Here is a 23,846-nt window from a genome sequence, read left to right as displayed (position 1 = left end):
AAATAAATGTTCTTAACTGTGGTTACCAAAGTCCATGATGAAACTTCTTTGGGCTAATGACTCAGAGCTCAAAAAAATCTCACAAAGTTCGCAACAGGCTTGTCTTTTCCCTGAAAGAGGTACACGGTGAGTGGACAATGGTATACTTCTAAACGGTGCCTTGGAGTCTGCAAATTATAAGGTAGTATAATTTGTGGCTAATTTCCCTCATTTAGACTTTTAGGACAACCTTTTTTGTTTTTGTTTTAGGACAATCCTTAAAGAGAAACTGATCCTTTTAAATTCAACTCTAATTACTCTTACAGCAACACTTCTGTTTTGGATGCTTCCCATGAATAAAGCCTATTTTATACCATAGACATAGTGCTCATAAATAAGTGAGTGGACAATGATATACTTCTAAACTGTGCCTTAGAATCTACAAATTATAAGCCAGTATAATAATTTAGGGAGGGTGATCAGCAGCTAATATGTAAAATGAACATTTTTAAAAACTGATTTTATAAAACGCAAACAGGTATACCACACCTAAGGCGAGCCAGGTGTATAAAAATCTAGATTTATTATGCATATCTTTATCAAAAGATTGACATTTAGTTCCTCAAAATATTTAATGTATTTTATTCAAAAAATCTTTATCCAAACACAAAATTTCAGAGGATATCTATTCCATAGTTCAAATAGGGTTACTGGGTTTGGCAAATTAAAATTAAAATACAAGAGACTCTGTGAAATTTGAATTTCAGATTAACAAGAAATAATTTTTCAGCATAAATATAGCCTGTGCAATATTTGGCAACCCTAACTACAGAGCATGACTGGTTTTCACAGAAGTTCTTGACTTTCAGCCAACGTCCTTAGTTAGCTTTTTATTAGAAGAAAGAAAACTGATTAGGAATGAACTTGTCACTGGTCAGGCGAATGAATGAAGCTGTGAGTTCTGTGAGAATCGAATGAAACTGGACCACTCACAGGGATCAAACGATGCCTGAGTTTTTCTTCAAATGCTAAGAAGTCAGAATGTCCCTGTGTGCCCAGAGAAATTCCTGCTGTAATCTGTACATTGTAAAGTGCTGTGTTAGTACTAGAGGAGTAAATGGAAGAAAAGCTAACTTAGGAGTAATGAGTTAGTAAGATCAGGAGCCAAGGTTCACCCTGTAATCTGGGCTCAAGGTTCAAACATGCTCTTACACAAATGAAGAGACAGTGACCCTGAGTTTCTTGCGGGGAGTATAAGAACCTCCCACCTCCCACCACACATTTTCTTTCATTCCTTTTATTCCCTCTAATGTGAGAAAAGGTAAAATGCTTTTTCTTTGATTTATAATACTCTTTAATGTTACAAAAAAAAAAAAAATCTCATTCTGGAACTGCCAAATAGTTTCCATGGTGAAAAGTTAAGTAGTTCTTTTGACATCTTTTAAGACTTTGGTAAGCTTTGCATAGCAGTGGGATGGGAGGGGGAAATGAAAAAAATCTCCCAGGACCCTTCATTAATTAGGTTTTATATTTTTAAAAATGCTTCTGCCATGGATGTTAATATGCTGGTACCTTTTTAATTCTGCCCCAACTGGTAGGCCACAGTAATTAAGAAATTGTTCCACTGGAAATGAAAGCACTCCAGCAATCAAAGGGAAATGAGATAGGGAGGCAGCAAAAGAACATTAAACTCAGAATCAGAACACATGGCTCACATCCCCACCTCTGCCACACACGGGCCAACCAGTTTCTCTCTCTGGACTTCTTGTTTCCACACCTGTATGGCACAAGTTTCCTATGTGCTTTTTGCAGTCTGAAATTCTGTGATTCTGAGTCTAGGAATCTGAATTTAGATCTTGTATTTTTCACTGACTGCAAAATTTTGAGAAGACCTTCTCCATCCCTGTTTCTGGAAGCCCTCACTTCCCTCAGCCCATTCTGAGGATGAACTCATGTGATCTTTAGAGGCCACTTTGGAAATCACTGTTGTGCAGCACAAGGGACTGTCAGCAACATGTACAAAGACAGAATATGGCTGTAAATGTCAAGGAAGGAACAATAACACGGGGGAAGAAGCACATCAGAGAGCTGCTGTTAAAACTCAGGCTAGAGCCATTGAAAACTGCCTGAGTTTGAAAATCCTGAGTTGGCAAACAACTAGTGGGAAGATCAGAAAACTAGGCCTACAGGTTGAAGGGAAATGAACTGACTGGGAAGACATGGAGAGACATGATGGCGGCCTTCTCAGCCCGTGAGACCCACAGCAGCTCTGCCACCACCTAAGCCCTCACTCCCAGCTCAGAAACGAAAATAAGCCACTCCTGAGACCACTTCTAGGTGCCCAACTCCAGGTGAATGAAGAGTGAAGGCCAAGGCTTGGCTGGGGACACCTTCTTCCTCTGTAATAATCTGATGGGCTAAAGATAGTTAAGAACGTAAAGCAAAAAAAACCCAGGGAGGTTCCCCTTTCTCAAATTTCTGGACAAAATTACTTTTAGAAGCACTAGCCCTCATAAACTATATGTCTTTTCAGGTATTTCTTCAAGAGTCATTATGAGTTGCCTGACTCACACTGTGTGTCAAATGAGTTGACGAACAATCTCCAACCCTGATATTAGCATTCCACCTCTGCTCCATGCATCCTCCCCAGTCCTTCTCACAGTAACTGAGAAGAAAGGTAAGATGTTGCTTCTCCTTTTAGGGAAATTTGGCAGAAAGAAAGAAAAGAAGAAAGAAAGAAAAGAAAAGAAAGAAAAGAAAAGAAAAGAAAAGAAAAGAAAGAAAGAAAGAAAGAAGAAGGAAGGAAGGAAGGAAGGAAGGAAGGAAGGAAGGAAGGAAGGAAAGAAAGAAAGAAAGAAAGAAAGAAAGAAAGAAAGAGAAAAGAAAAAAGGAAAGAAAAGAAAAAGAAGGAAGGAAGGAAAGAAAGAAAGAAAGAAAGAAAGAAAGAAAGAAAGAAAGAAAGAAAGAAAGAAAGAAAAAGAAAGAAGAAAGAAAGAAAGAAAAAGAAAAGAAAAAAGGAAAGAAAAGAAAAAGAAGGAAGGAAAGAAAGAAAGAGAAAAGAAAAGAAAAAGAAGGAAGGAAAGAAAGAAACAGAAGAGAGAAGGAAGGAAGGAAAGAAAGAGAAGAAAACAGAAAGAAGGAAGGAAAGGAAAGAAAGAAAGAAAGAGGGAGGAAGAAAGGAAGAAGAGAATAGAAAAAGATTGACAAGCTGGGGCTTTTTAGGGTAATTCTGGAAGGTATCCCTATACTATAAATAATTTCTGTTTATAAGGAAGAGACATAAGGCAGAGTAGTAGTGTGGTGTCTTTTAGAAAGTCCAATATGACTGAGAGGGAATTCAAGTTCCTGTGCTTAAAGAGATAAGTGGACTACCTGACGGTGCTTGTCTGGGATGACCATCGCGTGTCCTGGCCAAATGGATGATGACAGGACTCTAGGTCCTCTTCACGTGCCTGCAAATGAGATGTGCCGAATCTACACTCGTCATTCTGTCCTTCTGTCTATTATCCATTACTGGCTTTATAAAAAGCAACAGACACTGAAATCAGTATTTCTGAATTGGCAGGGCACACCCCCAGAGAAGCCTAAAGGAAAAGCAGGTCATGGGAGGCCCGGGAGGGTGGTAGCCACCAGCCAAGGGAATGGTTTCTGCTGGAACCCAGAATAGAGGCACATGTTTCTCCTCCCACTGAAAAAATGTATATGTGTCTCCATTCTCCTGGCTCAGCTCAGCAGAGCTCCTAACCTTATTTGGAAGACTTTTCTTCTAAGGAGTTCTTCAAGCTTTTACTCAGTCTACACTCTTTAAAGGACTTGAGTCTGTTTCATGATTATTTTTCATTTTTAATGCCTGAATAAGATGTTGCTTATTTCCCTTCATCGAGTTTAGCTTATCTTTTTGGTTATTATCTTTTTTAAGTTCATTGTCATTGTTTGAGAAGTAAACTTTTGCAAGGGAAACATCATAAAAATCTCTTAATCATGTTAAAAAGTGAACCTGATCCCTCTGATAATTTTTTTTTTGTCTCTAGGTAAGGAGACCTCTTGTACTTTAGGAATATTTTCATCTTTTCATATATACAATGGTGCTCAATCACTGAGGAGTTTACCCACCCCCCATTGACTCACAGTCAATGCCACATCACAAGCAGCACAATGCCGATGTGCCAACCTTGCTCAAGAAATGGAAGAGGAAAAAAAAAAAAAAGAAATGGAAGAGGATGCAGCTGATGGGCATGTGTTCACGGGTTCCAAAGCAACTCAAAAAGATAGATATGTATGCGTAAACTTTTCTCGGTATGATGTCTGCATTGTGTAGAAGCCATTTGAAAGGCCAAATGTCGCATGCCATTCTCTCAGCCTTGTGAAGTTAAAAACGAAGCCCCTCTCCTTATCTGACACTGCTGGCCCATTTGGTTCAGGCTGTAGATTCCCAGCTGTCTGGCAGCTGTCATTCTGCTTGTTTATAAATGCAGCAGCTTTTAAGCAAGGTTCCACGATGTCAGAGCCTCCCAAGAGGCCACTCTAGAGGCCCCTGCAGAGCCAGGGCTGTGCATACACTCCCTGCCATGCAGAAACACGGCTGCTGGCACATGGAAGCAATATGGCAATTCGCCATGCCACCGGCCACTTGAAAACTCAGTCCTGATCACTCTGTGCATCCGTTAAAATATGCTATGGCCTTGGGACCTCCCCACCAGGCAGAAATCAGACTTTCAAGACCTAGTCCAGCCATGCATTTGATTTGCAGGCATGGATCATTACTTGCTTGCCATACCACTTAAATCTCATTAGCTTGTCACTTTGAGAGAAATAGAAGTAGCAGTGGGCTACATGAGGACCAGGTCCTTTATGCATTTGGGATTGGGTTTTGTGGTTTTGTTACTGCAAAGTTCCCAGGGCAGATTAATGCAATGGAAAGATTGAGCAGCTACCGGAAAGAGAAGAGCCTCTGGAATGAGCCCAGGCTGGGCTAGAATCCCCACTCTGAGGCTACTGGCAATGTAACCTCGAATTAGGTGCTTTACCTTCAAGGGTTTCCATTCTTGTGAGGCTGGAATAAGAACACAGCAAGGCAGTAGTTCTCAATGTGTGGCCCCTGGACCAGTAGCAGCAGCCTCACCTGGGAACTTGTCAGAAATGCATGTTCTTGGTCCCCACCTCAGAACTACCGAGTGAGTCAGAGACTCGAGGGAGGCAGCCCAGCAGTCTGTGTTTTACAGCCCTTCCAGGCGATTCTTTTTTTTTTTTTTTTTAAGATTTATTTATTTACTCATGAGAGACACAGAGAGAGAGGCAGAGACACAGGCAGAGAGAAGCAGGCTCCTCTCAGGGACTCCGATGCGGGACCAGATCCCAGGATCACACCCTGAGCCAAAGGCAGATGCCCAACCACTGAACCACCCAGGCATCCCCCTTCCAGGTGATTCTGATGCAGTTGGGAACCACCAATTTAAAATCTCTAGCATAGTGCTTGGCACACAATAAATATTAGTTCATCCTTGTAAAAATTCTGAATTTCTGAGGAATTATTGATTTAGAGCCTAATACATCCACTAAAGCATATTGCTAGGGCTTGAGAGAATCTCCTCTCTCAGGAGCAGCTGTGCATCATGCCCCTTTACCAATCTGTCCTTGGGATAAATTAGCTGAAGCACAAGTCCGAATTAGCACTAAGCATCTATCGGTGGGGACAGAAATGACCTAAAGGAGCAGGATTCCAGACCATTCCCACTCTCCCTCTCCCACACCCATTCCCACCCAAACCCTCTCTGTGCCAAGTGCCCAGAACCCTGGGGAGGCACAGAGAATGTGGCCCACTCCTCTGATGCAGCAAACATGCAAACTCCAAGGTTCTATGAGAAGCTATGTGTCTCCCTGCTTTTCTTCCTCGGCCTTGGAAGCCTGAAAGACTCCAGGTGAGGCATCTAATGCTTGCCATTTTGTGTTAGTTTTCCTTTTAGGTGTTTTTCTTTTTAAACTACAAGTTGCAAAAGAATTCTTTTCACCCCTTGATAAAATGACATTCATGTTGCTGTCACAGGTTCCTGAAGTCCTGAGAATGTGACGTGACAAATCTGTGACTCCAGTAGATCACTCTCTGGGCTTCGGACTCATCTCATCATTTCTGGAAGATGATGGATCACTGGCCGTGAACAGAAGCCTTCTTTACAAGTGTGAAAAATGTCTCTCTTGAAGAAACGATTATTGAGTTCTCCGGACAAGGGGTATTCAAAACTTTTTTTAATGGGAAAAAAATTGGTCTGCCTTGGAGGAGATGACAAAGGTAAAACATCTCATGTGGCAAATATGAAAAAGTCAAGTGCCAGGCAGGAAGGAAGATGTTGTTCATCACAGGCTTTCCAGCCCCTGACTACAGATATCGAATCCAGATGTGGCCTGGAACCATGCGCCAGGAATCTTCACCAAATAATACAAGTAACCAAACAATCCAATCCATACGAATTGAATAAATAAACATCAATCCTCCATTCGTTAAACAAATATTTGCTTAGCACATGCTACATCTTTGGCCTGTGCTGTGCCCTGGGGACACAAATGGAACTGGAAAGACACAGTAGACAGCAATGACAAGGAAAACAAGGGGGCTCGTGTCCAGGGGGAGCTTCCCAGAGGAAGCAGGCCAAAGCCTAACATGATCTGCAGGATCAATGCCCTTAATCAGGCCAACCGACAGGAGCAGAGGCAAAAAGTATCCTCCCGCAGGGCTGGCACCATGAAGGAAAGGTGGGGGACGTGAACAGACATGGAGTGGATGGGATGAAGCCAGTGAAAGACGTGGGAACCTAGGAGAAGGATGTCTTGGCCATGCTCGGGGCCAGAGTGTATGCAAGGGCCCCAGGAAGCCACTGGAGGCTTGAGAGCAGTGATCCAAAGGCACCAGCACAACATGGCAAGGGGTTACATGCACAGGCCAAGGGTTCAGAATCAGCTCTGAACTTCGGTTCTGAGTAAATGAAGTCAATGTGTCTATAACCCCTTGGACAATGCCTGGGGTCGGGAAACTCTCAGATATTAGCTGCTCTATTATCATCATCATCATCATTAATGTAACAGGGCAGATACTATTAACCTGGGGTTGTCTCAGCCTTTGCCTCTTTCCCTGCCCATCAAGGAGAATTCGGCCCATACTCTAGCTTCAATCTCCTTTGAGCAAGGACTCTCGCTTTCTGGGGTTGGCAGGAAACAAGTCCCCCAGTCTCTCTGAGAGCCACAGCTGGACTGGGGGGTCAAAGGGTGTGTGATCTCCAGGGTGCAAAAGCGTCTCTCCTAAAACAGGAGTAGATCATGAGTCCCCCAGCAAGGCTCTCCCAAGACCATTTTTAGCAGGAAGAAAACTGGTCTGCCTCTAGGGCAGGCAGGGAAGGAGCAGAGAGGAGAGAGAGCCATGGGGAGCCCAGGAAGGGAAGGGCTGGTGGGGGGGAGCCTGCGAAGTGCTTGGGAGCTGCTGTGGGTGAAAGGAGGTAGCAGAGGAAGAGGAAATGGCATTAAGAGCTTCCTTTGGACTGCCTTTAAATTTTCTTCTAAAGACATAAGAATAAAATTCCCTTTTAATTAGTTTTGCTCATGTCCCGTGTTTCTTTAGCGTTGACTCTGTGTGGACATGGAGCCATATAGACTACTGGGCCAGGATTTAGTGGGGTTATAGTATCAATGTTGAACATGGGTGTATGAGTACCTGCCCCCCCAGGGCTGGTCTTAGGATTCACTGCAGCAATGCAGGCTGTATCCACCTCCTTTCGCTAGATCACGCTGCAAGCAACTCCCAAATCTCAGTGGCTAACAACAACAAAGGTTTGTGCCTTGCCCCTGTTACATGTTTTGTGGTTTGGCCACACATGTTTATTCTGGGAAGGAGCCATTGGATCTGCCCCTACCTGGGCCTGGCAGGCTGGCCAGGAGGGAAGAAAAGGCAGAACCTGAACCCACGAGGGCTCTCAGCATCTCCATGCAGAGCCTGTCACTCGCAGTCCCATCCCGATGGCCCAACTAGTCATGCTCGTCATTGTCATCAGGGTAGGTGGTGTGACCGTCCACCGGGAGGGACAGCGAGCTCACAGGAACTCTCACAGAGCCTGCCACATTCACGGATTGTTCATGACATTGCCTGGCCCACGAAAAGGCCTCAATAAATTATGAACATCATTTGTATCAATCTGTGAAATGGGAGAAATGATAGCAGCTGCCTCAGGAGGAAGTTTGAGGACAGAGACGTAATGCGCACAGGGCCTGACTATCTGGCTAAACTAGTGGTGATTTTCCCATGGGGCCAGGAAAAGCAGACAATCTGGCTGTTAAAGACAGCCACATCCAGGGAACATGTGGTGACTGGAAGCTATAGAGGATCCTTGGGGCCCCGATGGGAAAGGATGTTCCTGTCTCAAGGGGTCAGAGACCAGAGCAGGACCCCAGAGAGCCAAGGGCCACATGAGGGCAGGAAATGCCAATTCCTGTCCTGCCAGAGGAGACAACCCACAGCCCACACGCAGAGCAACAGAAAGCCTGCTGTTTTCCAGCTTTTCCTGGGCCTTGGGGCCCAGCCCTGGGCCCAGACAGGAAGCCCAGGACTGCCTACGTCAGGGAGGCCCTGATACCCTGCCCACTCCCTGCTCTGGGGCACCACAGCTCACACCACTCACCCATCCCCTCCCCACACGAGACAGGGAACTCTGGGCTTTGCAAACCCCTGTCATTCTCTGCCCAGGCCAGCAAGGCCACTCACCTGGCCAACAAGGCAGGGCCAGGTTGGGAGCCAGGACCAGGGACCACAGGTCTCCAATAAAAATATTTCTGGAACCAATTTGCATGGAGAGATCCCTCCAATTCCCTTTAACCCCATTTCTACTATCTCCCACAACTGGCCTCTTTTCAGGAGCTCCTGATCCCTCCCATAACTGCCCAGCTGAGCTGCCTTTGCCACCTATCTTCTCACTCATTCAATCAACAGCATTTACTGGGGGCCCTCCAGGTGGCAGCATCAGCATGGTGCAGCCTTTGCTCCCATGCATGCTCCGGGGTGTGCTCCAGTGTAGGGGTGAGAGGCATGGGGTAGGGGGGCGGGAACCAAGAGGAAGGGGAAAGCTTTTCCTGTTGGCCCATGGTGAGTGCTAAGGAGCACGGAGATCAGGAGATCGGATGTGGCACACAGAATGCCTCTCTTAAACAGTAAAGAAGCTGAGGAAAAACTGAACAAGCCCACATCTGAGCTTTATGTGTTAGAAAAAGAACCAGAGAGGTGCCTGGCTGGCTTACTCTGTTAAGCATCCGACCCTTGATTTTTGGCTCAGGTCACAATCTCAGGGTCATGAGATCAGCTGCACTCAGTGGGGAGTCTACTTGAGATTCTCCCTCTCCCTCTGCCCCTCCCCTCTGTGTATGTAAACTCTTGTGTGCACGCGCTCTCTCTCTCAAATAAATGAATCTTAAAAAAAAAAAAAAAAAAATGAACAGGGCTAGGGTGGCTGCACCAAAGGCAGCAAAGGTGGGAGCAACAGGCATTTATTCAAGGCTTATTCAATATCTTCCCCTGCTGATACTCCCCTTCTTTCATGGTCACAGGTTAGGGAAGCAGCCAGTGAGCTCTCTGTGGGATTTTGTTTCACACTGAAGCTCTGCTTCTGGAGCATGTGATGCAATCCTCCAGGTGTCCGTGGATGGCCAAGCAAGAGGCCTCAGCTGGAGCTTGTGTTTCTGGCTGTGTGGACTCAAATCTGGGAGCCTTGAAATGAAACAGACTTGAGTTTGAATCCTGATGCTGCTCCAACTCAACCTTGGTGAAACTGTGGATGGCCCACCCATAGCTGTCTAGCCCACCCAAGGTCATCATCCCCTCTGCCTTAGGTGGGGGGGGGGGGACGTGTGGCCCCTGGAGTATACCTGGTCCTTGCCAGGGCAGACTGGAAGTACTGGGGAACAACCCTCCCAGCTCATGAAGACCCAGTGCCCCTCCATCTTTGGTGGTCCATTTTGCACAGTCTCAGAGGGCCCTCGGCAGGACAAAGCCCAGGTCCCTGCAGGGAGTGTCATGAACACAACTAACTTCCTTCCTTCCCCCAGCTCGTATCCCCACCCTCTCCCACATAAACCACCTGCAGCCAGATCTTCATCTTGGGGTCAGTTCTGGGGGAAACCCAAATGAAGATGTCCACCATGTGAATCTGAAATGATGAAAAAATTCTCTACACCTGTCTCTCCATCTGCATAATCGAGACTGTGAGGAGGAATGAGGAGTAAATGAGGAAGGAGAAGGAAACACGCACAGAGCAGGAAGGTGGTAACACAGGACTCTGAGGAACAAATGACATCACATATGTGGAATTGCTCTGCAAACTGCAGGTGACGCTCCAGATGCATCCAGGGAGTGCTGCAAGGGATTAAGAGCATGCCCTCCATAGTCAGAACCAGCCGCGAGACCTGAGGCAACTTAGCTCAGTTCTCTGAACCCTGGTTTCCAAGTCTGTTCAACAGAAATAATAATAGCATCAATCCCATAGGGTTTTTGCAAGGATTAAATAAGTTAATATATGTGGCTTATCTAGAACTGTTCTGCTTTCCAATAGAACTACGTGTTTGCCATGTTATTTTCATCATTGTTATTATAGGCTTATTATATTACTAGGTTATTTTTATGCTGTACTGAAACTGCAAGTCTTTTTCCTACCCCTCCTGCTGTGTTGCTTTAGCTACCTGCTCCAAAGACTTCTTGAGTTTAGTTTGTCATCATGAGTTTTTTTAATTGCATAAATAATTCATGAGTATGCTCCAACTGAAAGAGTTAAACAGTTAAAACCTAAAAGCCTCGTTAACAGTCACCCCCCAACCCACCTCCCACTGTCCACAGCGTATTTTGGAGATTTTTCTATGATGATACAATAAGTCTGCTTCATTTTTTTAAAAATCATCAGAATAGATATCCCATAAATTGGTTTAACAAATCCCTTGTTGATAGATGTCCATGTAGTTTTCAGCTTCCCCCCTTTGAAGGCATCGCTACAGTCAACATCTTAGTGCATATATCTTCATTCAGACACATGAATATTCCTTAGAATGGATTCCAGGAAGTGGATTTGCTGGGTCAAATGATGTGTGAGTTTTTTGTTTTGTTAAATACTGCCAAAATGCCTTCTAATTTACACTCCTACCAGCTTTGGGGGGAGGTTTGTTTTTGTTTTATTTATTTGTTTTTGTTTTAAAGACTTACAGGAGGAGTTTTGTTAGGCAGTTGGTTTCAGCAGAGGAGGGCATCATGTTTTTCCCTGACAACTAAAAAAGCAGTGTGTTCCTTTCCTTTCCAGAGATCCAACATCCCAGCTGCATAACCCCTCCTCCTCCAACCTCCCACCCACCTCTTCCCCTCCTCTCTCTCTCTCTCTCTCTCTCTCTCTCTCTCACACACACACACACACACACACACACACTCACACACGCATTAGGGAGAATTCTGTCTCCCTAAAATGTCACTGGCTTGATTTGGGACATCATTCACACTAAGCTGTGAACGATTGGGCCTCCTCCACAGTGGCACCATAGCCTTTATTTTTCCTGCATATGGTTGCCTACCCAACACTTCTGCTTCTGTAGGAAGAGAACGTCATCCTTGTTGGAACGATGACCTCTTGGCGGCTATAGAACTACATTTCCCAGCCTGCATTTCGGTAGGGGCGGCCAATGAGCGGCAAGTGGAGGCTGGTGGGTGGTGCTTGCGGCCAAGGTCCTATAAAGGAGGCTAGCTTACTGGGAAGCGAGCTCCTGTGCTTGCCCCTTCCTTCTTCCTCCTTGGAACTGGGGTGATTTTGAACATATGCAGCCACTCACATGGACATCAGCCTTAGCGCTGAGCAAAGTTCTAAAAGATCCTGCTGTGGCTTGTGCTGACTCTCTGATAAATATCAGAGACCATCCAGGGATGCGAAGAGGCCATGGCACTCATTCTGAAATATGATGACATCTTAACAACCAATTGGCCATACATATGCCTACAGACTGAATGTCAGCCCTCCCTGAAATGATGATGTGATGATTGGAGTTCCAGTTGTCCTGTTGGATCATGAAGTGCTCTTCAAGATGGAAGCCGGGCACCAAGGATGATGGACAAGACAGACTCTAGGCTTCTGAGGAACTGGAGCCACATACCTGTCATCTGGACTTCTTTTATACAAAGTACGGAGCTTAAATCCAGTCAGGTGCTGGCATTCCTTCTGCCATGTTTTGGCCATTATGACTGAAAAAACACAAGTCCATACCTCCTATCGCCAAAAAAGCAGCTCCCATTCTATAAACTTAGAACTGCTTTGAGAGATCCCTTAAAGAACTCCACATGCTATGGCATTCTCCAAACTCCAATTTGCCACTTCCCATTATACTTAACATCAACATCAGACATTTGACAATTCTCCAGATATGGCCTGACACTTTTTGTCCTGGACACTGTTTCTATTCATTTATATTAAAACTGGGTCAATTTGGGACATACCCACTGCAATCTGTGAACTCCAAGATCACACTCCTGATTCCCCTCAGGCAACTAAGCTCGCAAATGCACAATTCCTGCACAAATATGGTTCAGAAATTCAAAGAAGTCCCAAACTGAAGTGTGCACCAATTATAAGCAGGACATGGAAAGGTGTCTACTAAGTTTTATCAGAGTGAAAAAAAAAAAAAAAGTCCCACAATAGAGAATTAAAGAGATTGTGGTAAATCTATGCAATGGACTACTAAACAGCTATATAAATTATGACATAGAAACTTGTCAGCAGGGGTGCCTAGCTGGCTCAGGTGGTAGAGCATGCAACACTTGATCTCAGGGTTGCAAAGTCGAGTCCCATGTTGGGGGTAGTGATTGCTTCAAAAATAAAATAAAATTAAATCTTAAAAAAGGAAAAGAAACTTGGCAATGTTCAAGATCCCTTAAGTGAAAAGTAAGTCTTGAATGATTTCTTTGGTAAAAACAATTTTGTATAGATATATGTTTATGTATTTATATGTATCTGTGCAGATGCAAATAAAAATGATGCCAAAAATCTTTGCAGCGGTTATCTCTGAATTCATGGGTGATTTTAAATTTTCTCCTCTGTGACTCTGTATGTATGTGTGTATGTATGTATATATATATGTATATATATTTCAAATTTCCTACACTATATATTTTTATAATCAGAAAAACACAAACCAAATATCTATCTATTGCTGTCGTTATATACATATATAGTATATAATGTGTATGTATGTATACAATGTATATATTTTTAGTAACTTAGACATAGGTGAAGGATGAGCTTATAAGACTGCAATCTGGAGCTTTCAGTTCACGGGCAATTCTTAAATCCATTGTTCAAAACCAAGGGTATCTGAATTTTGGAAACCAAACCTTGTTGAACTTCTCTGGCATTTCCTAAGTTGTGTCATGTGCCCCAGTGATACGCCCCACATGACAAGCTGTCCGATTCTTGACAATGCAAGGAAAGGCCATCTGATGGCCTTCCCCATCTCTGGGGTTGGTGACCAGGCCTGGACTGGCCCTTCTGTCTCCTCCCCCCTCTCTTATTCCTTCAGTTCATGCTTCCCTCCCACTGACTTGGCACCTCTCTCCACCTCTGCCCCAGATCCTCCACTCCCCTCCCTGGGGAGAATGTGTCCTGCCAGCTCTTGCCCCATCAAATGAGGAAAAGGAACTTTCTCTGCTGCTGTCCCATCCTGGGATGTTTGCTCAAGAAACCAACCACCCCCTTAGACCTCAGATAAAGGCTGCTTTGGCCCAGCCTTGAATGAGTCTCTGCCTGGAGACAGAAGTAGTGTGGCCTCCAGCATCTCAGCTGCTTCCTCTGGTCCAACGCCTGCAGCTCTCAGAACTAGCCCCAATTCCTCTTGTCCCCTTTAGCCCTGCTGGAGGAGGAAGCCAGACAGATCTTTCGGTGTTCATCAGAGGAACCGAGGACAATCAAGATCTGCATGTCGGTTCTGAAGGCTGACCTGAGCAGCTTGTCTCCAGGTGCCCTATAGCTGGAGCAGTGAAGGAGATTATCCCACCCTCCCCACCTGTCTGTGAGCCAGGTTGACTGTGCCTCCCTTTCTCCCATCTGATTTTCTTTTTTTTTTTTAAGATTTTATTCATTTATTCATGAGAGACACACAGAGAGAGAGAGAGAGAGAGAGAGAGAGAGAGAGGCAGAGACATAGGCAGAGGGAGAAGCAGGCTCCATCCAAGGAGCCCGACTTGGGATTCGATCCCTGGCCTCCAGGATCAGGCCCTGGGCTGAAGGCGGCGCTAAACCGCTGAGCCACCAGGGTGCCCTCCCATCTCATTTTCATTAGGACTCAGAGAAACCAAAATCACCCCTCACCAGGGAATGCTGCTGCTGCTCTGCTACGGCTATGAGCTGAATTGTGTCCCCCTCAAAATTTTAATGTTGAAGTCTGAAATCCCAGTACTTTCACAATGGGACTATTTGGAGACAGGGTCTTTGAAGAGGTAATTAGGTAAGTTTTAAAAAGAAGAAGAACTACAGTGCAGAAAACTTGGAGAACAGAGGAGAAGTTTTACTCAAAATAACAATAAAATGTAGTTTTGTTAACAAAAAATAAAAAGCAGAAATTAAGCTAAAATGAGGTCTTTGGGGGCAGGCCCTGATCCAACAGTACTGGTGTCCTTATAAGAAGGGGAAATTTGGGACGCCTGGGTGGCTCAGTGGTTGAGCATCTGCCTTAGGCTCAGGGCGTGATCCTGGAATCCTGGGATCAAATCCCACATCGGGGGCCCTGCATGGAGCCTGCTTCTCTCTCTGCCTATATCTCTGCCTCTCTCTCTGTGTCTCTCATGAATGAATAAAATAAAATCTTAAAAAAAAAAGATGGGGAAATTTGGACATAGACATACACAGAGGAGGTAAAGACATCGTCTACACATCAAGAAAAGGGGTGTCAGAAGAAATTAACCCTGCTGGCACCCTGATCTTGGGTGCCTTAGCCTTCAGTACTGTGAGAAAGTAAATTTCTGTTAAGGCACTCTGTCCACAGTGCTCTATTATGGTAGCCCAAACAAACTAATACAGATGAGGAGCAGACCATCATTCAGCGGGCACATCAGCCTAAGGGCTAATCAATTTAATACATTGTCTGCCCTTTTAACCTCAAATAAATAAGCCCTCTGTATCTCACCCTGCCTTTTCCCTCTAACCCCCTGAATTATGTCTACCTTTGAGTGAATAAGACCAGAAAAATGGCATAATTGTAGACTGAATTCCTCATAAGTAAACTGAATTCCTCACTTGGAGACAGACACAGTCACTCCATCCTCCTATGTCCACCTGCCCTCACTTGCCCCTCTTCCAGCCACAGGTGCCTTTCTCACAGCATCCCTCAGAATTTGCTCTTCCAGAGAGGCTTCCTCCAAACCCCTGAAGAGTCTCTGCCCAAGAGTCTCTGCCCAGGAGCAGGCAGGGCTCTGGGCAGAGCCAATAGTCCTGCAGAGAGCTCATTGGGACTGAATCTTGATGAGAGAGCCCAGCACTCAGAATGATGCTCCTGTTGGACCAGGCAGTGCAGACTACCTAAGCCTTCCCAGGGAGGTGGGAAATGCTGATGTCTATCAGGCACTCTCACTTTGCCACATATTGGCAGAGTAAGCGTGCCCATGGCTTGGGCCCCATCAGGCTCAGTTTACCCCTCTATAAAATGGGCACAATATCAGTAGTTACCCAATAAGAATGTCCTGAGGATTCAATGAGTTAATGTTTGCCAAGTGCTTAACATGGAATAAGTGCTTTAAAAAGATGTTAGTAGTGTGGTAATAGTAGTGGTGGTTACCATGACCACCACCGACAACTTCCGAAACCCCTACAAAAGCAACTGACCGAGAGCAATGGAACAGTCTCCCGACTACACTCCCCCTCCCCTAGTATTGGCCCTCTCACAGCCAGAAAAGGACCACTTCTGTGGACAGGCAGAAAGTGGGCCCAGAAAGTGGCGTGTTTTCATTAAATGTTTGAATGGAGAGATTTCAAAAAGATCAGATCGATACATTCCTCCCAAAAGGAAACTCAAACATGTGTCCTCCTCACAGAGAGCAGTGGGTCGCCTCTGCAGCTGGCAGTAGGAGCAAGGTCTCAGCCAGCCTAGCTGGGCGTGCTGCTGGCTCTGTCTCTTACTTCCTCTCCTAAATTACTCTTCTCCGAAGTGGGTATCATAAAAATAGCACCTACTGCATGGGATTCTTTTAAGAATTAGATGCTATTCTCTACATGTAAAGCAATGAAGTCAGTACCTCTGCAGATAGTTAACATTCATTAACATTGGTTGTCTTTTCGGTGATTTGTTCTCAGAAGACATGAATTTGATTCCTGTCTATTCCCCATACATGAGATTTTGAGCAAATTTGAGTCTTCGCCCCCAGCTTTGGTGGCCTCACCTATAAAACAGGAGCAATATATGCTCATCCTCATAAGATTGCTGTGAGGATTAAATCAGAGAAAGTCTGTGCAAGTGTTCTGTGCCGTCCTCATTCTTAAATTACTTGCATCTCTTATAAAGCTAGGCACAAAAATGCGTGTTGAATAAATGAATATAAAACTCCATGGTATGATGGTTATTTAATGGATTAGTGTACACTTCAGTTAAAACTGGAGAACTCTTGAGTGGCTTCAGGAATTGAGGCCCATCAGACGCAATGGGTTCAGTCAAGATCACAGACCAGCAACCACCTAGTCATGCTTGTTGCTTCTGATTTTCAGGTTGATGAGCTGGTGTGGTCAAGCCAGACACAGCTCGGCAACGCTGAGCCTCCATCCTGCCTCCCCAGCACCCCCCTGCGTGAAGGTCACTTTCGTCCACCTAACACACTGGATAGAAGATACACTGTGGCCACCGATGACTATGTTGTCTGCGGTCGGGGTCAGTTTCAAACAAAGAGCAAGCTGTTTTCTCGTAGTCTGGGAGCACCGAAAGTCTACTTCAAATGCGGTATGAGCTTTCTCCAGTGATGCTCTAACTTTGGGCCTGCAGTTCCTCTTCTTAACCAAACTCATCCCAAGGAGTTGTCCATTTTAGTGCCTGCGAGTCAATAGTGCAACACACACACACACACACACACACACACACGAGAGAGAGAGAGAGAGAGAGAGAGAGAGAGAGAGAGAGAGCGCGCAGCCCGGGTGGCTCAGTGGCTTGGCGCCGCCTTCAACCCAGGGCGTGATCCTGGAGACCCGGGATCGAGTCCCACGTCGGGCTCCCTGCATGGGGCCTGCTTCTCCCTCTGCCTGTGTCTCTGCCTCGCTCTGTGTGTGTGTGTGTGTGTGTGTGTGTCTCATGAATAAATAAATAAAATCTTTAAAAAGAGAGAGAGAAAGCAAAGAAAAGAACAAGAAGGAGGAGGGAGAGAAATTACGATTCAGGATAATTTTGATTCCATGGATTAGTCAGAAACCATGAATACTGACTAATCATGTCTCAACTTGCCCCCTCAGGACTCTGGAATGAAGCAAATCCCCTTGTGGGCTCTACCAGGGCATGTTAATTCTAATAAGATGAAGTTGCTGTTCCAGTAATTCATCTCAAGAAAATTTTCCTGGAAAGCTCTACTCCCCCCCCAAGAAAGCATTGCTTTATTAAGGTGCTTAAGATAAGGGGGATGTTTGGACATGCAGGCGCTCCGAAGGCAGCTCTGCTTCTCAGCCGAGGCTGCTTGCCGTGGGGGCTCACGAGCTGGGGCTGAACAGGAACCAGACGGGCTTGGTCCCTCCCAGCTCTCTTGAAAATGGAGGTGACAGCTCCGGCCCAGCGATCCGGCCAAGGCTGATAAGATCACATGTGGAAAGTGCTATGAACTCCTTAGAGATACGGCATCCCTTAAACGCCGTTTTCTCATCCTCTGCCACTTTTAAATGCGGGCCTGCCTGTTGGGGCGGCCAGAGTCGGGGCATCCACAGCCCGGGCAGCCCTCCCGACGGGGCGGCCTCCTCCCAGCTCTCACCCTCCACCTCCCCCACTGCCCTACGGCCCAGCCTACGAAGAACTAGGAAAAACGTAAACAACGAGTAACGGCCACAAGCATCCGCGGGGGCCCTCCTGGGTGCCGGGTATCCCGCTAGGTGCTCTGTATAAAGTGTCTCCTTTAATCTTTACGACGCCCTGGGAGGGGGGTTACCACCACCACATCCTGAAGAAACAGGCACAGGCAGCTGAAACGAGATAGGGAACCCCAGTGCAGCCAGGTTTCCTGGGATACCTGATGGTTGCTCCTTGTATCTGACAGTCCCATGGCCCCTCGGAGGGGCCGAACAGGTCCTACAGACCGCCCGGTGGGATACAAGCACTGCCAGCAAGGACCTGTTAATAAGCCGCACTGGGAAGCAAGGACAGGTTGGTTTGTTTTTACAAAAGATGACATTGCTAATCTGATGAAAATCTCATTTAAAAAGAAATCTGAACACTCATCTATCAACAGACAGAGTCTGGCGGCGTTACTGACTTGTCCGCCCCCCACTCTCAGCCTAGGCCTGGCCTCCTCTCTAGTGACTGGTGGTCAGCCTGTGTCATCCATCCCAGAGTTAATTCTCTGGGACAGGCAGCAGAGAAATGACATGGGGTGAAGGGAAACAATTCTGCATGGTGCCCTCTCTCCTCTCTCACCCCACACGTTACTTCCTGGGTTTTCCATGGGCTTCCAATGTCTCTCTCCTCTATCCAGTGCTTCCTACAAACAAGGATCCTCACAAAAGCTCAGGCAACTCTACATGCAAATCTGTGACCCTTGTGTCTGGACATGTTCCTTCCTCCTGTTTCACTTCCATCATCTGTAAAATGTTGGAGAAGAGGACTGCTGGGAGGATTTAAGGAGAAAATAGATCTTAAAAGTACCTAGCATCATGCCTACACATGTAAAAAGTAGCTATAAGCAGTGATTTTTTTTTTTTCCAGAAGCCTACAATCGTTATTCTCCCTCAGACTAAAACTCCTCCTTATGGCTTTTAGGCTCCTCAATAGGTGGAGCTGCTCCACATATTCATTTATTCTTTTGTGCATCAACTATGTATTGAGCATCTACCATACACCAGGCTACAGCAGATAAAACACTTGCCCTCATGGAATCTACACTAGAGTGGACAGAGATTGAACAGTGAATAATAAACAAATAAAGGAGCAAAGATTTAAAAGAGGTGGAAACAGAACCATCCATCTAGGTATGTGGAGGGAGAAGGGAGGGCCAGGGAAGGAGAATGGCATGAGCAAAGGCCCTGTGGCCGGGAAGTACTTGCCATATTTGGCGCCCAGTATGGAGGCAGTGGACAGGGCACAGTGGGAGGACCCGAGGGCATGGCCCAGGCTAGGCCTAGGGTGAGGAGAGTGAGGCATTCACCTGAGATATAAAAGTAAGGGGCGCCAAAAAGCTCAGTCCCCATGATAAATTATATATTCTAATGCAGTATTTCAAAAACATAAGATTCATGCAAAAATCCATGATAAGCAAAATATAAATATTTTTAATAAAGACAAGATTAGTATGAGCGATTCTCCCCTTTTGCCTCAGGCTATAAGATGGCTTAGCCCAAGCACTGGTGCTACTGTTCCTGCCTTAAATTTTGTACTTGATTTAGATTTTTAAAAATAGTTTATTACAACTTTATTCATCTTAATAGCAGAACTTTTTGGTTCCCCCTTAAACTTGTGCCTGGAGCAAATGCCTCATGTGCCCTCCCCTCGTCCCAGTCCTGTGCCCTGGAGGAGCAGAGGCCAGGCTGTATAGAGTCTTTCGGGCGGTATTTGTGAAATGTGACCTCACCCGTACCTCAACTGCTTCAGGGACCCCCAGTCACTGTCCCCTCTAGATCATCATCCTCAGTGCTCCATCACTGCTCATGCTATGGCCCCTGCCCTCTTTCCTAAAACTCCTTGCCCAGATGCTGCTCTGTCTGCGAGGCAGCTAGGTGGGAGAATTTATAGCAAAACGTGATTATTGGCACTGCACAGATGTGTGAAGGAAGCCTAGACTTCCAACATACTTATTCAATAAGAGCTGTTAAGCACTTCCTAGGTGCCAGGCACCAGTCAAATCAAAAGGGTATGACAATGAGCAGGACATCCGTGGGGTCTGCGCTACTAGCCCCTCCCTACCCCAGCGGTCGTCCCAGAGGAAAATGAACCTGGAGACAAAAGGCAGCCTCCGACTCAGAGACACAGGGCAGCCAGCAGCCACGACGATGTCGCTCAGCACAGCAGAAACGTGTGGGAATGTGGCTGCACTGCCAAGAAGCTGTGCAGTCCTGGGTTCAGCAGAAATAACCATCCCCACCCCAGAGAGCTCTTGTGCGGTGTGTGTGCCCCGTGAGGGACGTCTGGGAGGGTCCTTAAGGCGACACTGAAGACTGTTCTCTTTCTCGCCAGACCCACAGCAATGCCTCCTTCTCTCACCAAGTGTAAATAAGAGTTGGTAAGTGACTGCCAGGCTTCTCCAGCGGCGCCCAGCTCCTGCGGGGAGGCAGACAGCACCATCAGAGGCTTGAGATGCTGCCAGCTTCACTCTCAGGGTGTGCGAATACACTGTCACATCTCAGCTCTCACTGGTTCACGGCTGTGACAGACGGGTTCCTGCATGTGCAACACCCTCTCCCCTGCCACCCCCAACTTTAACACTTCCAGTCGAAAGATCTCTTTCTGCACAGAATAGCAGCTTTCAAGAAGATGGAAGAATCTGTGAGTGCCAGGTCTTCTCAGCAGGGTAGCGGGGGAAAGCCAGCGCCCACATCTGTAACTGGTTGTCAGCTGAATCACAGAATTTGCAGCAAGATCCCCTTTTTTGAGCAGAGAGGGCCTAGGATTTCCAACCTGAGTGATTCACACTGGCAAGATTCAGTCCCGGTTACAGAGGCCAAGCCACTTGCCCATTCTATGATATGAAGCTTGTTTCTGTCTCAGAATTTCAGACCAGTGAGGGGCACCTGGGTGGCTCATTCTGTTAAGCGTCTGCCTTCAGCTCAGGTCATGATCTCAGGGTCCTCCTCTCGGGGAGTCTGCTTCTCCCTCTCACTCTCCCTCTGTGCTCTCTCTCTCAAATAAATAAATAAAATCTAAAAAAAAAAAAAAAGAATTTCAGACCAGTGAAAGGCCAGAGCCCCAGTCTGGGGTGCGTTTGGGGCAAGCCAGCAACAAGGAGGCAGAGAGTAATAGGAGTTTAGAACTGGAGGTACCACAAAGGACAGCCAGCCCAGGCACTTTCAAACACTCCTTTGAGCAGAGGAGATCTCTTTAGCTCAAATATAATCATATGTATAAACTCCGTGTGTATTATTTATGTATGTATGTATGTATTTATTTATTTATTAAAGATTTTATTTATTTATTCATGAGAGGCAGAGACACAAGCAGAGGGAGAAGCAGGCTTCTTGCAGGGAGTCCGATGTGGGACTCGATCCCCGGACCCCGGGATCACCACCCGGCCAAAGGCAGACACTCAAACCACTGAGCCACCCAGGCGTCCCTCCATGTGTATTTTTTAAAAGAAGGAAAATGATGCTCTTCTGTGTTTCTGGAAAGTGATATTATTGAAAATTTGGACAGAAGTCTTCTTGTTGTGGGAGAGTCCTACAGTAGGTAGGATATTTAATCCCTGGTCCCCATCTCTAGCTATCAATGGTTCCCTCTACCCCAAATGACTGAGCTAAAAAGCTCCCCCATGTTTCCAAATGCCCTCCACAGGTACTGCTCCCACTTAAGAACTCATCTAATCATGAGTGCACAACTGGGCTGGTGGAGCAGGGGTGGCTACTGATCCTGAGCTGATGACTCTGACCCTGGGCTAGGCACAGCACCCCCAGAAAACCACACCCACCCTCCATCAGCACCTGAGGGTTGATACATTCTCTCTGGGCCGCCAGGAGTAAACCACCTAGCCTCTCTGGGCCTCTATTTCTTCTTCTGCAAAATGGGAATGACAATAATGGGCTCCTGTGAGGACCAAATGAGGCACCATACCCACAAGCTTGCTTTGTAAACTCTCAAGCCCTCTGCTGATGCACAGCATCACTCCTCATACTACCCTGGGGATGTAAAAGACACTGTAATCCTAGTCTTTTGAAAAGACTTACCATGGAAACTAAATAATAAAAGCAAAAAGCTTAGTCCTAAGGCTTCCACTGAACCTGCTTCTATTCACGTCCCTTTACACATAGCCCCGTGAAGATGGTGGTTGCACTCTGCTCCCACTGAGACACCTACTTTCTCTTTTGTAAGCTAGCAAGACAATCGACCAGCCTCGGCATGCAGCAAGCAAAGGCTCAGCCAGGATGGCTCAAAAGCCTACAACTTAGAGAAAACTGCTTAACAGACCTCAAGTGCTTTCTTTATTAACCCAACTGGTTTGGAGGACTTGAAAAGACATCAGGGAAAAAGGGAGGAACAGATGCCTGCCCCAATTTCACACCTGTAGTCAGGCCGTGATGTCTCCACACTGTTTTCAGAGTTTTCATAGACTGGAATCTAGTTCTTGAAAAAAGGTGGAGATTTTCATTGAAAAGGGAATCGAAATGGCATCACATCACTGAGGCCTTTTCTCCCCCTACAAACCCCCAATTCACTTGAAAGGGACTCTGAAAGAGAAGATTGTACAAGTATATTTTTCAGGATGAACTGAACAAAGGAATCCATTCCAATTTCATCCCAAACTCAAGTCCAACATTTTTTAGTTCCAGATCTTATTAGGTGACATAGTTGGGTTTATTTATTTATTTTTCCTCTATTCCTCATTCCTGTGTTCAGGGTCTGCCTTTAGAGGAGTGTTCTTCAAACATTCCCAAGCAAGTGCCAGAAGTTGCTTTAGTAGGCTTGGGACCAACTTTGCAAAATAAAATCTCACAATATCACCATGCACTCCTTCAGCCCCACTCCACCCTCAGCAATGGTTCCATCTAGTTTTGGCTAACTACAGCTTCTGGGTTCAAAGAGAAAATGCATGGAATGATTTTGCTGGCTTCCTCAAGATGTCCAGGAGAGTCCACATGAGTAAGTCCAAAGTGAATAAGAAACACATAATCCAATTTCTATATAAACATACCTGGGCTTAAGAGAAATAGAAAAGGTGCCTGGCTTAAGGTATTCTACTCCCTCCACTTAAGAAAGAAATCGTGTGAACCGGTAAAGCAGATCAAAAACATAAGCCCCGAAAAAAAAAAAAAAAAAAAACATAAGCCCCGAATCATCAGAACCCAAGTGAGAAAAATAACCAAAAAGCAAACGAAAATCGAAGTGAAATTTGTATCTCATCACAGTGGAGGCTCAAAGAAGCTAAACAGTGGCTAATTTCTGAGGGTCACCTGTGGCTTCCTTACTCCCACAAGGCAGCAGAGGTCTGACCATTTTACCCACTGACCTGGGGCAGCAACTCTGTGGCAGTGTCTGTCCTCCCTGATGTATTCCAGCTCATTGCCAAGGGAAAACGAAATAGAAGCCCAGGAGCAAAATGCCAACATGGCAGCAGAAGAAAGGAGCTCTGTTAAAGTCTCTGCTACTCCATTACATTTGCTGCTTTTTTAACACTAACTCCTCTAGAACCAGATGCTATGCTAATAAAGGCCTATTGAATAAGCAATTCAGAAAAGGTACAAGGGCAAGTCTTCTAAAGGGAAATGCTGATTAACACATAATGGGCAGTCCACCCTTCAAACACGAGAGCCAGGGCTCTGAGCAATAATATGGCTTGTGGTTCAGCACAAGACTCCGGAGTCAGGAGTCACCCAGACCAGCTCAGTCAGACTTGCTTTCTGGGTGATACAGGACAAGTCAGTTGGTCTAATTTTTATAGGTGCATCTCTCTAATGGGATTAAGAACTATGACTGTCTAATGATTTTTGGGGTGCCTTAAA

At 45.8% G+C, this 23,846-nt stretch overlaps 2 long non-coding RNA genes across 2 annotated transcripts; one reads left to right on the top strand and one right to left on the bottom strand.

Moving 5' to 3' along the window:
* Positions 1–9,496: 9,496 nt before the first annotated feature.
* Positions 9,497–18,523, bottom strand: LOC140616606 (uncharacterized). The gene is made up of 3 exons (XR_012017011.1): positions 18,218–18,523; positions 10,089–10,157; positions 9,497–9,718 (listed from the first exon to the last, which is right to left on the bottom strand). It is a non-coding gene; the product is annotated as an uncharacterized lncRNA (long non-coding RNA).
* Positions 17,741–23,625, top strand: LOC140616605 (uncharacterized). The gene is made up of 4 exons (XR_012017010.1): positions 17,741–18,351; positions 18,964–19,172; positions 20,374–20,682; positions 21,685–23,625. It is a non-coding gene; the product is annotated as an uncharacterized lncRNA (long non-coding RNA).
* The last annotated feature ends 221 nt before the right edge of the window (positions 23,626–23,846 follow it).

Source organism: Canis lupus, chromosome 24 (assembly GCF_048164855.1).
Source record: "Canis lupus baileyi chromosome 24, mCanLup2.hap1, whole genome shotgun sequence".
NCBI classification, from domain to species: Eukaryota; Metazoa; Chordata; class Mammalia; order Carnivora; family Canidae; genus Canis; species Canis lupus.
The sequence above is the reverse complement of the archived record's forward strand: the minus strand, read 5'-3'. Positions and strand labels throughout refer to the sequence as shown.